Genomic DNA, 11,485 nt, shown 5'->3' on the forward strand with positions numbered 1-11,485 from the left:
TTATTTATTTATCTACTTAGTTTAAAAATGGGTTAAGTAGATTTCAGAATATTAATAACTGTTAAATTCAAGAAATTTCATATGAGATTTGAGAATTTCTATACGAGATACATTGCTCTGCAACTGGATTAGAGATAGCTGTTATGCAGAAGAGATGAATCCCTGTAGCCTCAGAGATTAAATATTTTAGTGAGGCGTGTTCTGTTTCGTAGTAAAGGCTTTGGCACTCAACCGTTAAACGGGCATCTGGCCTGAAAGCAGGCAGGGTGCACCCTCTAGTTCGGCGCGCCACTAGAAGGGATGTGTGACGAGCCCTTCGCCCTGAATGCCTATCGCCCTTGGGGAAGATCTCCAGTTTTCATCGCAGGCTGAACGGACCTTGAGCCATCTTGGAGGGACAGAAATGAGGAGAAATCAGTGCTCCTACCCGGGATTGAAACCGGGACCTCCAGAGTCAGAGTGTTACGCGCCACATATGAGCTTAAACTAACAAGCAGATATGGAAAATGGAGTTATTTATTTCACGTACATTGTGTTGTCGCTGTCAGTAGGAGGTAGGCACTTGCATGGTGCAGGTTACGGTTTAACAACCCGTCGTCAGAGAGGCGTTAGACATGGAGTGCAAGCTCGGGTTCAGAGATGACGGGATCGGCAATCGACCAGGCTTTTTCGTAGAAACCATCCTGGCTGGCATTCGAAGTGATTAAGGGAAATCACTATTAACGTAAATTTGGGGATTTGAACCGCACTCCTCTCGGATATGAGTCTAATGTCTCAACCCACACGTGAGCAAACAGCGACCCGCGGGGCGGGTCCGGTTGCGATTAGTTTCAATCCGGCCCGCAACAAAAATTCATGGGAGAGAGAGCGAAACGCTCGCATTGTACTCCGCCCGGAACGCATTTTCGGATATTTCAGGCGATGTTCGGTTCCCCTCTGATTTGCAGCTCATCACAGAGGCCAAGGAGAATTTTGCTTACACTGCACACGCACAATGCCATTTCGTAGACGCTGGATTTCAACAAACAGGAGAAATACGTGCGCGAAGTCATGGACCATGTGCTCAAGTGCGTGTGGAGAGTGAGGAAACAGCTCACTACCTTGAAGGGGTGTGGGGAGACGTATTTTCACCAGATTAGTGCTGAAAACTAGTCGTTACTTACTGCTTACTGTCAACGTAAGTTACACTTATCTGTTGTATGTTCATGCATAATATTCTGTGTTGCTTGTTGGTTAATTTTGTGTTTCCGTCCATCTTTGAGTTTATTTTCAAAATTTCTGGCATTAAGAAGTGAAAAGTAGATGCTGAATGTTCAAATGTGTGTGAATTCCTAAGGGACCAAACTGCTGAGGTCATCAAAAATGGTTCAAATGGCTCTGAGTTCTGTGGGACTTAACATCTGAGGTCATCAGTCCCGTAGACGTTGAACGACTTAAACCTAACTAACCTAAGGACATCGCACGCATCCATGCCCGAAGCAGGATTCGAACCTGCGTCCGTAGCAGCAGTGCGGTTCCGGACTGAAACGCCTAGAACCGCTCGGCCACGTCAGCCGGCTGAGGTCATCAGTCCCTAGGCTTACACACTACTTAAACTGACTTATGCTAAGAACAACACACACACCTTACGATGTACAAAGATAAGTCTTTTGGCTTGTTGTATAGTGAAACACTGTTTGCTGAGAAGGAATATAACATGAAAAATTGCTAAACAGCAGCTTAAATAGCAACTGTGGAGAGATAATTTTAATATTTTAATTTCTAATTTGAAAAAGCAACAGCAAACATTTACCAAACTGACGACACAATGCAGCAATTGGGATAATGCTGATCTTAACGTGAGTAGAAAAATTGCCAAATCGTTAAAGCCTTTTCCTGAACGTGAACTGGTAAAGGAATGCCTTTGGGACACTGCAGATGTATCACATCCCGATAAAAGAAAGAGTTCGAACATAGAAGTTTATCAAAACAGAGAGTTGTTCGTCGAACTGGTTTGATGGCTGATGAAGTTTCAAAAAGCTTGTGTGATCGTGATGCCACTCTCGAAGCATTGTCGATCACTTTGGAAGAGACCATTGATTTCAGGACAACTCGGTTAATAATATTTGTTGAAATTCATTACAACGGCATGGCGTGTCGGGAAAGGGGTGCTTTTCATGTCGGTTCATTGCGCCATAAATACTAACGTCACATTAGACCACAAGTGGGGCACTGGCGGCCTGCGGGCCAGAATCAGCACGCGACTGGTTTCCATCTGGCCCGCGGAAGAAGGCGCTCGCATTGCACTCCGCCCGGGACCTAGTTTCGTACACTTCCGCCGATGCTCGGCTCGCCTCGGGTTTGTAACTTGTAGCAAGGGCCAAAAAACTAAGCTCACTCCGCGCGTGAACAAAACCATTTCGCCGCCGATGGAGTTGAAGAACAAGAGAGAAACACGTTTCCAGTCTGCGTGCGAAGCTATGACACAAGTGGTAATTTGAGTGTGGAGAGTGGCGAAAGATCTCCCCACCTCGGAAAAAAGTACACACTTTTAGAGGTTTCCAATTCATTCAAGATTTATTGTTGCAACAGTGTTCATGGAATACATGAAATGATTACACTTTTAAATCAGTAGCACAAGCGGTTCTGAGGTACCTGGTGTAGCTTCCACAGGCGGTAACGCAGGTGCTGACTTATGCATCCAGTTGATCGTACAGATGGCGAATACTGAACTGGGATACGTTATGTCACGACTGCTCCACACGTTCATGTAGTTCTGTTAGAGATGTTGGTCGACAAGTCACATACGTCACTTAATGTCTCATCATATCCATCACTTGCTCGACTGGAGACAAGTCCAGAGATTGTGCTAGCCAGGAAAATTGCTGTGCGTCTTGCAGAGCCCATTGAGTTTCCTGGGCAGTGTGTGGGCGAGCATTATCCTGCTGCAGCAACCCATCTCTTTCCTCTTGTAAGAACAGCAAAAGAAGGGGTCCAGCAACATCCTGCACGTACCGAGCGCTGGTTAGCGTCCCCTCCGGAAACAACGAAGGTGAACGGGGATTGTAGCTTATCGCACCACAGACCAGAAGGCCTAGGATGGGCCATTGTCTTGGACGAATGCACTCTACGAGACAGCGCTCAGCTGGTCTACGTCGTAAGCGCAAACGATCATCACTTGCGCACAGGCAGGATCTGATTTCATCGCTGAAGACCACTGCGCGTCATTTCATCTTATAAGTGATTCTCTGACACGAGTGATTCTCTGACACCACCAGTCGAGCTATGCAAGTAGATGCTGTGGCGTGAGTGGAAGACGGGCTAGAGGTGTGTGTGTCCATAGTCCCACTGCTAATACCGGTTCGGAACAGTTCGTGTTGACACGTCTGGGTTCTCAAACCCTCTTACCTGTGCTGTGGTAGATGTACAATCTGCCACTCCTGTCCTTACCATACTACAATATTTGTGGGCGTCTATGCTGTGCGGATGTCCAGAATCATGACTAATGGTGTAAGAATGTTCACATGACCATTGGTACAAGCATCGTTGCACAACTGACGAAACACGTCCAACTTGTGTGGCAATTCGCCGAAAGCACCAGCCTGCCATTCGGAAAGCTACAATTTGACCCCTTTCAGACTCGCTCATTTGGCTGTAGGCAGCACGAGTGCGTCTCCGTGGCGTGGTTACCTGCTTGCTTCACGCCTTTGCACTACACTGTGTCTTCTGGCTGTGAGCGTATTCTACTAAAAGATGGCGCTCTGGTAGCTATGCCACTACACGACCTTGAAATCGGTGTCAGTACGTCTACTATCCCCAAGTGGCATATGCCGTCACCGGATCAAAATTAATGTTGTCTTTCCAGATGTGTTTCTCTTTTTCTTTTTTTTTTGCCGGCAGTGTATTTTCGCCTTTGGTTCAATGCTGACAATACACACACATTACTTACTACTTACTACTTACTATATACGTCTGTACTACACACTGATGGATCGTAAACATTGGTAGTAGGCGACAATGGCTGGAAAATAGTACCACTAGTGAAATGCGCCGACTCGAACAATAGCAGCTGTGTGCCCTTCGAATCGCTACGTCACACCATAAACATTAGCGTCACCTACGCTATAGTTTTGATTTTATGCTCCAGAATCGCTGCCGTCGCGTCACGTGACAAGGGCAGCTCCCGAGTATGTGACTCAGGCCCGCAGGCAACCAAAGGTAACCCAGGCCTGTGTTAACCAACGTGCCACATCGCACAATTATAGTAAGTTTCATGTAGAGGCACTGTGTAATTTGACTGCGTTGCTATTCAGCGCCGTATTAAAGTTGTCAGTGATTTATTTCTTTTGTCTTATCATGTTTGATTGTGTGCAGTTATATAATGTCATCTCCAACAATAAGTCAGTTAATCTCGGCGTACTCGGTCCGATTGCTGTTAAAAAGAATCATAAGCCTATTTAGCTGTGAGATTAACATCAAAGCGTGTCTCTGTCTTTCAGAATTTATTTTGTAGACGATTTCTCAGGACTACAGCTCGCTGTAGGACCGGCAGTTAGAAATTACTTTTTACGCTCTGAGTATTTCATATTCTTATAACTATACATAAATTACTAAACCGTTGTGCTGTATGATGATTTCATTCTGGATGTCGATGCCATGTCACGACGGTTAGAGTGGATGAGGTAATATATTCGTATTGACCCCTGGGAACATTTCGGTGAAGTGGTGGTATCATCGTCGAACAGCATTATGATATACCTTTCGTTGTCCCTCTTAGGTGAATAATGCAAGGTGGGCCAGAAGTCACGATCGGAAATGTTTGAAACAAAAAGCAACATGAAAGGCAAACAGGAATACGAAACGATTCCCTGGCTCTAGCAGAAATCGTATTTAACCGAGAAAGATACATGGAAGAACGGAATAACACAGAAACGAAAGTTACATACTTCTTATATATTTCAAACTCTCTTTGTATGCCAATCATTATTCTCAATGCGGAATTGGAAGTTGTTGAGGGTTGTCTTTCGACCAGACACATATATTTCGAGACCGGGAACTAAGACGCACAGCACATTATCCATCATCATAATCTTACAATGAGACATTAATGTTGCAAAAGTTGTAACTAACTCTTCACACGAATCACGTCGCGTATTCATGTCATGATCGCTTAACTCACTGATGCTGCCAGGTCGAAATGAACGGTAACCTTCTTGCCTTACATAACAACATATGATTCAGTGACTTCATTACCGTTGTCATGTTTCTCGAGTCTCCTACAACCTTGCGGTGTAACTTTCACAAACACGCTTCCAGAGGCCTTTGATTCGAGTTTCCGAAGATTAGCCCCTGTTGGGACTCCTTTCTTGAAACGATAAAAAAATTTTCTCTAATTTTGTCATGTGCCTGACCCGTTCGTTCCTTTTCATGCACCCATCTGCCAAGAAAAAGACGTTCTTCAATTGCGAATCTGCTTGAATCCGCCATCATAACACAATCGTCTACTACAATATCACAATGGTAGGAAAACAGAACATGCCGAACCATTCGCCGTAACAGCAAGCTATACAACAACATCGCATGACATACCTATTATAACGGAGTGACGCCTGCATTGTTGTAATTTGACGCACAGAAATTATCGCGTGCATTGTTGTGATTTGAGTTACCTCTTCCAGAAGTCGGGAGTACTCTGGCAGCGAACATTATTTTCAACTTTGCACACATTTCCAAATCGATGTAACGGCGAAGCTACAACTATGTTAAGCTATTTGAATACTTTCCGGTCGTGACTTCTAACCCACCCAGTCCAGTGACGTGTAGGCTAGACACGACAGTCTGCGTCGCTGCAAGGTATGAACTGTCTATCGGTCACACTGGTTCGACGTGATCTACATGAACACGAGGGTGTTAGTTTGGACACCAAGGTCACAAGAACATAATTCTATTCAACACATTTGCATGCTGATGAAAGGAATGCTCACATCTTGCGGTCTGTTTCAACGATTCGCAGTTAACTGTTGGTAGCTACAGAGCCTTCTCGGAATACCATGGTTTTCCAATGCTTTCGGTGTCTTTTGGAGCCTGTCTCACGACAAATCAACGCCATCATGGAGTTTTGCGCAGTGCACTCTTCTAGGATGTTGCCTGTCAATAAATAACGTTAGTCGTATGACACACTGCTAGTCAATAAAAGTGCAAAACCACGAAAGCAACAGGTAACAAAATTGGTGTTAAGTGTACTACATGTTTGCAAATGGAAACGATTAGCGTTTCATTGCAGCCGCAGAAAGGAGGTATGAGAAACGTTATCTACGTTACAAATGTACATTGAGGTGACGAAGTCTTGGGATAGTGACATGCACATATACAGATGATGGTAGTATCGTGTACACCAGGCATAAAAGAATCGTGCACTGCGGAACTGTCCTTTATACTCAGGTGATCATGTGAAAATGTTTCCTACGTGATCAAGGCCGCACGACGGGAATGAGCAGACCCTGAATGCGGAGTCGTAGGTGGAGCTAGATGCATGGGACATTCCATTTCGGAAATCGTTAGGGAACTCAATTTTGCGATATCCACAGTGTCAAGAGCGTGCTGAGAATTTAGAATTTCAAGCGTTAACTCTCATCACAGACAACGCGAGTGACTTTGCTAAGAGCACGTCATCGCCTCCAGCATCTCGCCTACGCTCGTCACCCTATCGGTTGGACCCTACACGATTGAAAAACCGTGGCCTAGTCAGATGAGTCCGGATTTCCGTTGCTGGATCTCATGGTAGCGTTTGAGTGGGAAGCAGACCTCACGAAACGATGGACACAGGTTTTCAACAAGGCACTGTGCAAGCTGGTGGTGGCTCTGTAATGGTATGGGCTGCGTTCGCATGGAATGGATTAGGTCCTCTGATCCAACTGAACCGATCATTGACTGGAAGTGGCTATGTTCGTCTGTTTGGAGACCATTTACAGCCATTCGTGGATTTAATGTTCGCAAACAACGATGGAATTTTTATTTAGGACAATGCGCTATGTGGCCTGGCCAACTGTTCTCGAAGAACATTCTTGACAATTTGAGAGAATGATTTGGCCACCCACATCTCCCGACATAAATTCTATCGAACATTTTTGGGACATAAGCGAAAGGTCAGTTCGTGCACAAAATCGTGCAGCGGCAACACTTTCGCAGTTATGGACGGTTATAAATGTATCATGGCTCAAAATTTCTGAAGAGGGTCTCCAACGGTTTGTTGAGTCCATGCCTCGTCGAGCCGTTGTACTACGCCAAGCAAAAGGAAGTCCGAAACGATAGTAGGAGGCATCCCATGATTTTTGTCACTTCAGTGTAACGAAAGGTTATTAGTGGGTTTCTCATCCAGAAATTGCAACTGAGTGTTGTTTGTTTGTAAGAGGGCCGTGTTACGCCCCGTGTAGGGGGGGGGGGGGGGGGGGACATCTGACAACGCGTTTTAGACAGCAGCAGGATCGTTGTCATCGTTCATCGTTCTGCGATTTTGCTGCTCACGTTGATCGGGATAACAGGCTGTCTTGTGAATATTAAATCGATGGTTTCAGGAAGGCCACACTCAACGCTATGCGAGATCTCAACGACTTCACACGACTAGCGGCCGAGAGGACTTTGACGTTGTTTACTTCGAAGTGCAGAATCATCGAGCCAAGTCTCATACCTTGAGTCAGAAAATGGGCGTGTTTGCGATAAGACAAATACAATAGCGCTCAAGAGCATTTTATAGAAAGCGTTAGTTACAACTACATAAAGGTAAGTGTATAACAGGAAAACTGCCAGTGGATAGCTGAAAAAAAGTATGTAATTGTAATCCATTTGGTACAAAACTGTATTTAGTTTTAAAAAATATATTTTTCATCATGACTGAAGTAACAACTCTTTTGGCTCAAAAGCAATTTGTAGGTATAAGTGTGTAAAAATAAAACAATTTTGGAATTGGAAACAAGACAGTATTTCATTGCATACCCATGCGCTTTGATCACAGCTGCACATCTATTTGATACTGAATCCACAAGCGTTTATAATAGTTTAAGTGGGAGATTTAACCATTCGTCCAACAAGACTACCGCAGATTGATCCGTTTGAATAAAATAATTTTGGGTATTGGGCCGAGTCATTGTAAACTACTAAAGCAACTACACTGCCGACGTTTCGACCCGTCCTCTTCTCGGAGTATCATTGCTGTATGCTGGTGAATGTCTTCCTACATATACTGTCATTTTCAGTTGTCTGGTGGTTTCTGACGTCACTAATCTGGGATGTCATTGGACATTTGGAAGAGAGGTTATTATGGGGGCGATGGTTATACTGATTCTATTGCCTGCGCTATACTGATGGCTAATTGGAAGGAAACTCTAGTAGGTAATTGGGCCGCCTGGAGTGGCCGAGCGGTTCTAGGCTCTACAGTCTGGAACCGCGCGACCGCTACGGTCGCAGGTTCGAATCCTGCCTCGGGCATGGATGTGTGTGATGTCCTTAGGTTAGTTAGGTTTAAGTAGCTCTAAGTTCTAGGGGACTGATGACCAAAGAAGTTAAGGCCCATAGTGCTCAGATCCATTTGAACCATTTTTAGTAGGTAATTGGCAGAAGGTAGTTTGGAGAAAGCACGCAAGGTTCTTGATAGTTGAGAGGACGGCCACATTCGTGGTGGCGTTCTGCTATATCTGGCTTTCTGCTCTGTCCTGGTCATATGTAACGTTCATGATCTGACACGCGAGTGCTAATCGGTTACCGGTTTCACCAACATAGACTTCGCCACATTACATCGAAGTTCGTAGATACCTGCAGTGTGGAGAGCATTCACGGGATCCTTAGTGGGCCGCAACAAACATCGGATCTTGCGGTCACTCTGAAATACAGGTTTGATCCTTGTTTGAGTAGCTTCTACGACAGACACGTCGATCCAAAGCATTCCAGAGGTATTCAGTTGCATTTGGATCCAGGCCCTGGTTTGGCTACTCCAAAAGTTTGACTTTTTTATCTGAAAAGATTTTTTTTAATGGCCAGAGGTATGGTCTGAATCTTTGGCCTGCTGAAATATCCAATTACGTGGCACATTCTTTCTCCCATGTGGAATCATATTAATTTTTAAAATGCCACTTTACACTAAACGATCCATTTTGTCTTCAATTTGGAATAGAGGACCAACTCCAAGCTTAAAAAAAACATCACCACACCACGACGCTGCCACCACCGAGCTTCATCGTTAGTATTTGGCATTGGATTTTTAGGTTACATACATGCAGCACACCATCCGATGAAAATACATTAAACTTACTCACATCACTCCATAAATCCTTAGACCAATCTGTCGCAGCCGGCCGCGGTGGTCTCGCGGTTCTAGGCGCGCAATCCGGAACCGTGCGACTGCTACGGTCGCAGGTTCGAATCCTGCCTCGGGCATGAATGTGTGTGATGTCCTTAGGTTAGTTAGGTTTAAGTAGTTCTAAGTTCTAGGGGACTGATGACCACAGCAGTTGAGACCCATAGTGCTCAGAGCCATTTGAGCCAATCTGTCGCATTCTAAGTTTGACTTTTTTTGAAACTGTACCCTGACCTTCCATTTTTTTATTATTTGAGTGGTTTACGTGATGGTCGTATCGTTTTACAGTATACGTGTAGGTTCAGGCCACGCTGCTGCCCCAGATCATAACTAATTTGTCGAGCTGATTTTCTTTGATTAACAGCCAATTGTTTGCAAATGACTCTGTCCCCTCTCCTTGTTGTTCTTCGAAGACGACCTGATCTTGGCTAATTTGTTACCGTTCGTTCCTGTCCTTTTTTTCTTTATTGTCGACTCCACACAAGTATTAGTTGTTGTGGTACGTTATAGTCTCTAGCAGCACTAGATTTCGACTTTCCATTCTTCAACAGCTTATGTCACACCACCTAAGTATTCCTTATGTTTCGCATGCTTCTAGTTGTCTCTTACAAATAAACAGACACTGTCTGAATGCCTAAGAAACAATAGTTAATTAATACTGTACCAGAAAAGTAAATTACAAAATGGTTTTAAGCTAAAGGAATATATACTTACATCGTTATTGTATGACATTGCTTGTTTAATAGATACGTAACCACAGTGGTGTGAAGCTCTTGATGGAGTGACACCGTTACAAGCGTTGCTTTGTTGTGACTGCATGCGAACAATACTGACATCGTAACAAAAAAATGGTTCAAATGGCTCTGAGCACTATGCGACTTAACTTCTGAGGTCATCAGTCGCCTAGAACTTAGAACTAATTAAACCTAACTAACCTAAGGACATCACACACATCCATGCCCGAGGCAGGATTCGAACCTGCGACCGTAGCGGTCACGCGGTTCTAGACTGAAGCGCCTTTAACCGCACTGCCACACCGGCCGGCGACAACGTAACACCCCAACTACAAAATGCTTTTGTGAGTTACTGTATTCACTCTGCCAGTGCGATGTCTGGGGCACCACGGGCTGACAGCACGACGACCATTGCTGTTGTGGTTTCCCTTGAGGCAGAAGAAGAGAAAGGCGCACTATCATTGGTGCCCCAACGATAATTTTAGGTACAGGAGTGGCAACAATCGTCTTTACAGACGCGTCCTGATTCTGCGCGTAGCATGACGATGGACGTTTCCATGCGTGCATGTTTCGAGAAGAACGAAACATGCCGAATTACTTGGCGTGATAGCATGGGGTACCAATGGACACACAACACAACTGCTGGCTCCCATATCTGGCAATTTTTAGTAACCGTTTCTGACGGGTTAAGGCCGGTGACTGTGTCGACAAGATAATGCTAGACCGCATGTTGTCCGTGCTGCTCTGACCGACCAAGATACAGAGGGTGTTCGACTGTGTCTCTGGCCAGCACATAATCCAAATCTGTCATCCAGTGAAAACATTTGACCATGGGTTGCCGAGAAACTCTCCAGCCACTATGATTACTGAGATCTGACATAGGGGTGAAGCAGCGTGGAATGACCTAGCCGTGTCTGCCATCCGAACTCAGTTTAACTCGATACCAAGCCGAGTTACAGCCGTTGTTGCTGCCAGAGGTGACACCTCTCCATACTAAATTTCGCACCCCGTAAACCGCCAGATCATCTACAGATTCAGTCTTGTATTTTTTCTACTACACTCCTGGAAATGGAAAAAAGAACACATTGACACCGGTGTGTCAGACCCACCATACTTGCTCCGGACACTGCGAGAGGGCTGTACAAGCAATGATCACACGCACGGCACAGCGGACACACCAGGAACCGCGGTGTTGGCCGTCGAATGCCGCTAGCTGCGCAGCATTTATGCACCGCCGCCGTCAGTGTCAGCCAGTTTGCCGTGGCATACGGAGCTCCATCGCAGTCTTTAACACTGGTAGCATGCCGCGACAGCGTGGACGTGAACCGTATGTGCAGTTGACGGACTTTGAGCGAGGGCGTATAGTGGGCATGCGGGAGGCCGGGTGGACGTACCGCCGAATTGCTCAACACGTGGGGCGTGA

This window comes from Schistocerca piceifrons, chromosome 4 (assembly GCF_021461385.2).
Source record: "Schistocerca piceifrons isolate TAMUIC-IGC-003096 chromosome 4, iqSchPice1.1, whole genome shotgun sequence".
NCBI lineage: Eukaryota > Metazoa > Arthropoda > Insecta > Orthoptera > Acrididae > Schistocerca > Schistocerca piceifrons.